Raw genomic sequence first — 6,505 nt, 5'->3', positions numbered from 1 at the left:
TTTTTTTTGAGACAGAGTCTTGCTCTGTCACCCAGGCTGGAGGGCAGTGGCGTGATCTTGGCTCACTGCAACCTCCGTCTCCCGAGTTCACGAGATTCTCCTGCCTCAGCCTCTTGAGTAGCTGGAATTACAGACGTGCACCACCGCACCTGGCTAATTTTTGTATTTTTAGAAGAGACGGGGTTTCAGCATGTTTGTCAGGCTGGTCTCGACCTCCTGACCTCGTGATCCACCCACCTTGACCTCCCAAAGTTCTGGGATTACAGGCGTGAGCCACCGCGCCCAGCAGCTCTTTCTTCTGCATCTGGTTTTGGACCTGATGTCAGCATCTCCAGGAGTTGGGAAGGGAAAGTGGATTTAAAGTGGAAAAGAGCAAGAAAGAGCTGAAACTCTCATCTGTCTCTCATCAGAACTTACATTGGTCACATTGGTATCACACTGAAATCTTTGTCAATCTCTCACTATCTCTAAGCCTCTGACTTTAAAGATGCCAGTGACCTGTAGAAGGGTTGGCACACTTCACAGAACTTCATACAGAGTTGGTCCAGGATCCAGAGATCCTGAAGAAGAGCCGTCTGGGTCTAGAAGAGATGGAGGCCAAGTTGGTGCCCTACATGAATAATGCGAACCAGGTCTGTGCTGATGTAGGGAAACTACAGCAGCAGCGGCCCGATACCCCACTTCCTGCCTTACTTTTGCCTTCCAGTTTCCCCTGTGGTCAACTCTAACCCAGATCAAACAAACAAGGAAGGGAATTCTGGGAGTCTTCGCTCCAATTTAGCTAAGTTGACATAATGCAAAGCTACCATTATCCCCATTTTACAGAGGAACAAACTGGCTTAGAAGGTTAAATAACTTGCACAAGAGCACACAGATGGTAAGTGGGAGAACAGCAACATGAACAAAGGCAGTCCGGATCAGAACCAGAATGTTGATCACTACCCTCTACTGCCTCTCCCGAATGTATGAAAATTAGAAGAAAGCGGCCAGGCTTGGTGACTCACGCCTGTAATCCCAGCACTTTGGGAGGCCAAGGCAGGCGGATCACTTGAGATCAAGAGCTCCAGACCAGCCTGGCCAACGTGGCAAAGCCCTATCTCTACTAAAAATACAAAAAAATTAGCTGGGCATCGTGGCATGTGCCTGTAATCCCAGCTACTCAGGAGGCTGAGGCCGGAGAATCGCTTGAACTCAGGAGGCAAAAGTTGTAATGAGCTGAGATCATGCCCCTGCACTCCAGCCTGGGTGACAGAGCAAGACTCTGTCTCAACAACAACAAAAAATATTAGAAGAAAGCAAGTTTCAGCTCAATGGCAATATGACCGGCTTAGCAGTATGAGCTCGCCCACAGTGGAACAGGCTGCCTTGCCAAGTAGAGGGTTCCCTGTCCTAGATGATGCTCAAACACAGGCTGGGTGGCCATCTGTCAGAGATATTACACAAGAGGGAACCCACTGGGAGGCAGAATGAACTATGTGGCTACTCACAGCACTTTCAACTCCAAGATTCGATGTTTCTAGAACATACAGTTCAAGGCAAGGGCTGGAACTCACAGCGTACAAGGAACACAACAGAAGGGATGGAGAAGAAGACAGAAACACTCAAGGGTGGGCTAGAAGGAGACTCAGCCAAGCTGTGCCAAACAGTGCCAAAATCCACTGTGAGAAAAATAAAAATTATGGTCAACCCAAGAAAGAATTGTTTTTCACACACAGGGTGCCACATTAAAAAACAAAAACAAAACAAAACAAAAACCTCTTTAGTGGTGTTTTGTTTTGTTTTTAAATTCCATTAATTGATTTGATCTCACTGAATTGACGGGCCATTTTTGTTGTTGTGTAGGTGTGATCTTTAAAAGACCTGTGGAAAGGCTGGGCATGGTGGCTCACGCCTGTAATCCAAGCACTTTGGAGGCCAAGGCGGGTGTATCACCTGAGGTTGGGAGTTCAAGACCAGCCTGACCAACATGGTGAAACCCTGTTTTTATAAAAAAATAATAAAATTAAAAAAAAAAGACCTGTGGAAAGACCGCAAATTAAGACATGCTATCCATCGACTCTTTAAAACGAAAGTTTAATCAATCGAAGGCATGACAAAAAGTTTGAAGCAAATATCCAAATCTTTCAAAGAATGGCTTAGAAAAGATTTTTCACATTTGAATTTCTGCCAACATAAACACATAATAGTGAACCTTATGTCTTGGTTACAGTTTAAAAAATGAAAAGAAAAAGGCAGTGACTACTCCAATGTTTCTGCAGCAGATGCATCCTGATAGCATCTTTCCAAAGCAGATATTACAATAATTTTATTTTCTCCCCTCAAATTCTACACAAGCTAGTTCACCAGTTATGCAAATTGGAGGTGATAGAAAATCAAGGTAAAGGCGTTACATGAAATTGACTTCTCATCAAGAAAATTACAAAGCTGTAACGTTTATAAAATAACAATTAAAATCTCAAAGCCAATAAATAGAAATGAAATCCCATGAAAAGAATTATTGCAGTGTGGCAGATATCTCTCTCTACCCTTCTCTGCCTACTCTCTACCCAGGTGGCTGACTTGAATGCCACGCAATTAGTGGGAATCACTGTTCTCTGGTTTCCGGTGGGGTTTAGCCAATGAGCAGTCCCAGAAGACCCCAGGGAGGAAGAAGAGTCAAGTTATAGTATTCATCCTCCTGGCATTCTTCTTTCAAGGTCACCTTGGGCAACAGAAGATAGTGTTATTTATTTATTTGTTTGTTTGTTTATTTTTGAGACAGAGTCTTGCTCTGTTGTCCAGGCTGGAGTGCAGTGGTGTGATCTCGGCTCACTGCACCCTCCGCCTCCCAGATTCAAGTGATTCTCCTGCCTCAGCCTCCGGAGTAGCTGGGACTACAGGCATGCAGCACCACGCCCAACTAATTTTTTGTATTTTTAGTAGAGACAGGGTTTCATCATGTAGGTAAGGCTGATCTCGAACTCTTAACCTCAGGTGATCCCCCCGTCTCAGCCTCAAGCAGTGCTAGGATTACAGGCGTGAGCCACCACACCCACCCAGATAGTGTTCTTAAGGCTGTCTCTTCAACTCTTTCTCTTTCTCATCCCATTGTCAGTATACATGGTAAAGACTCTCCACTGTTAAAAGACTCAGGACTACACTCTCCCCTGTGGCCTCTCTACTTCTTGCCCCACACCTTTGTAAGCAGTCAGTTTATTAAAGCTTTCTCAAATTATGTTAATTAGAGAATGTCTTCTGTTTCTTGCTTGGCTCCTTACTGATACACACAGAATCATTAAAATACTAGTAATTGTCAAATCTCAACATTAATGCTATGTCCACCATTTTCAGAAAGTTAGATTCTCATGTTCCTTTTTTAAATGTATTTTAAACATCTTTTCACAAAGATTCTCACATTTCTTCTTCTGAAAATTCTAATCATGAGTGAGACGATTACATCTAGTGTTTGGTGTTGTTAATATTTCACATTCTGCAGCCAGAACGCCTGGGTTGAATCTCAGCTCTGACGCACACTAGTTGTGTAATTTGGGCAAATCATGTAACCCAGTGATTCTCAATCTGGGGGTAGTTTTGCCCCACAGGGAACATTTGGCAACGTCTGCAGACATTTTGATTGTCACATCTGGGGTGGAGGGATCTTATTATGGCACCTAGTCATGGGTAGACAACAGAGATGCTGCTAAACATTATTCAAATGCACAGGACAGTCCCCCACTACAAAGAATTAAAGGGTCTGAAATGTCAATAGTGCCAACAGGTTGAGAAACCCTGATGTGACCCTTCCGTCCCTCCGCATCCTAATCTATAAAGAGTAGTTAACATCAGCACATACCTCATGGGATTGTCTGAAGGTTCAGTAAGCTAATACATGCAAAGCACTTAGAACAATGACTGGGATATAGTATGTGCTCAATAAATGCAAGCTGACATTGTTATCTTCACTGTCATTATCAGGCTCTCTAGATCTCCTAGAACAAAAGAGGACTTGCTCAAAGGCAGGCAGTTAGAAATTCGTTATGAAAGACAATTCACTAAAGCACTGCAAAAGCAGAGATCTTGCCCGGCGTGGTGGTTCACACCTGTAATCCCAGCACTTTGGGAGGCTGAGGCGGGCAGATCACCTGAGGTTGGGAGTTCAAGACCAACCTGACCAACATGGAGAAACTCTATCTCTACTAAAAATATAAAATTAGCTGGGTGCGGTGGCAGATGCCTGTAATCCTAGCTACTCAGGAGGAGGCTGAGACAGGAGAATCGCTTGAACCTGGGAGATGGAGATTGCAGTGGGCCGAGATCATGCCACTGCACTCCAGCCTGGGCAACAAGAGTGAAACTCTGTCTCAAAAAAGAAAGAAAGAACCTGGCAGGGGAGATACCATGATCACAAAGGTGGTTTTCCCAGAGAGAGGCTTATCCATTGCACTCCGGATGTGCTGACCCCTGTGATTTCCCCAAATGTGGGAAACTCGACTGCATAATTTGTGGTAGTGGGAGACTGCATTGGCACTTTCCCTTGGTAAAAAAAAATACATTAAAAAAAAATAAAAGAAAGAAAAGAGAGATCTTGTCTGACTTTATTCTACTGTATCCTCAGTACCTTAGTGTCTAGCATATATTTTATTTGTTAAATATATTGCACTGGCTAGAATTCCTTACACACACACAGTAGGTGCTCAGTGGTAGTGGTGGCAGTGGTGGTTATAATGGATTTCATGACAGAATGTCTTTTGAGCCTGAAAACAAGAACCAGTGGGTATCTTCTTTCAATTTCTTGCTCAAATCTTTTTAATTTTGTTCAACAACTGTTCAACAACTCAAGGCCAAGAAGAAACTCACAGATAAGTTACATGATTTCTAAAATTGCAGAATGCATATTTATATTTTCCACATATTTTAAAAAGGTATTGATTTAGAATTATCCTAAGTAGCACTTTTTAAATTTTTTTTATTTTTACCTTGCTTCAGTCCAACGAAAGAATTGGAGTTGGATGACAATGTCTAAAAATTAAGCAAAATGATAAGGCAAAAGGGAGAATGAGGGTAGAAAAAAACAGACGAAGCAAAGAGTTAGGTTAGAACCTTCCAAAATACCCTGTAAGAATCTAGCCCCCTGTTGGAAGGTCACAAATTTGGCAGGTAAATGCAGAGAGTGACACTTGATCCATCACGTATTTTGCACATTCATACAGTAAAAAACTACAAGGAAAGAACAATTGTTCTTTGTAATGAAACGTAAAAGTTCTCCCTACCCAGATGATACTGAGATGAAGTTAATCTCTTCAGTGGCATCTTTATAGGGAAGTCAATGGTTTATGAGGCTATTCTTTGTAACGTCCTGCAGTGTACACCAAAGGTATGATGCTAAAGCACAGTCCAATGAAAGCAACTCTACAAAAGGGTAAAACAATGCAGTTTGGGTATAAATCTTTCTAATAGTCTCCCCTAGTCCTGGGCTAACAGAGCGCTGTAAGGAATGGCCAGATAGGATATCCACAAGACAGTCCTTCCTAAGCTGAGCTGCTCACACACGAGCTCAGGTACAGCTATACCTGGGCGGGACGATCTGGGTGGCAGACAAGTGCAGACACATGGTCCTTAGTTGCCCACTCATCAGGCAATCAAGCTGACACAGCTTGTGGAAATTGAGGGGCTTAATGGTGACAAAGCATGTTTCACATTTATGAGGTATTTTCTGTGCCAGTCATTGTCCCAAGGTTCTTAGAAATATAAGTCATTAGGGCAGGGTGTGGTGGCTCATGCCTGTAATCCCAGCACTTTGGGAGGCTGAGGCAGGTGGATCACTTGAGGTCAGGACTTCAAGACCAGCCTGGCCAACATGGTATACTACAAATATAAAAATTAGCTAGGCGTGGTGGCAGGCACTTGTAGTCCCAGCTACTCAGGAGGCTGAGGCAGGAGAACCGCTTGAACCCGGAAGGTGGAGATTGCAGTGAGCTGAGATTGCACCATTGCACTCCAGGCTGGGTGACATCGAGACTCCCTCTCGAAAAAAAGAAATACAAGCCATTAAATCCTTAAATCCTACAATTTCATGGTGGGAGTACTATTAGTAAATCTCCCATTTTGCAGATGAGGAGACTGAAGAGGTAAAGTCAATACTTGCAAAACGTTGTCAAGCTAATAAGTGACAGTACAAGGAATTAGGCACAGGCAGCTCACATGCATGAGGTCTATATCACATACAGCATAAGAAGGGACAACGCTTCCTCCTTGCCCCCACACTTTATCAAGTGGTCTAGGCCTCTAAGGTCAACCCAAGTCCCACTTACCCCAAAGAACATTGGCATTGGTTTCAGCCCACATCAATCTTTCACTCAGTTTATTTATTTATTTGTTTATTTATTTTTTGGAGGCAGAGTCTTGTCGTCTTGCCCAGGCTGGAGTGCAATGGTGTGATCTCAGCTCACTGCAACCTCCACTTCCCAGGTTCAAATGCTTCTCCTGCCTCAGCCTCCTGAGTAGCTGGAATTACAGGCACAGCCAC

At 43.5% G+C, this 6,505-nt stretch overlaps 1 non-coding gene across 1 annotated transcript; it reads left to right on the top strand.

Moving 5' to 3' along the window:
* Positions 1-4,352: 4,352 nt before the first annotated feature.
* Positions 4,353-4,514, top strand: LOC119467443. Its single transcript, XR_005195979.1, has one exon. It is a non-coding gene; the product is annotated as a U1 spliceosomal RNA (small nuclear RNA).
* Positions 4,515-6,505: the final 1,991 nt, after the last annotated feature.

The sequence above is a fragment of the Cebus imitator genome, unplaced genomic scaffold, assembly GCF_001604975.1.
Source record: "Cebus imitator isolate Cc_AM_T3 unplaced genomic scaffold, Cebus_imitator-1.0 Scaffold289, whole genome shotgun sequence".
Taxonomy (NCBI): domain Eukaryota; kingdom Metazoa; phylum Chordata; class Mammalia; order Primates; family Cebidae; genus Cebus; species Cebus imitator.
This window is presented reverse-complemented; position numbering and strand designations above follow the sequence as displayed.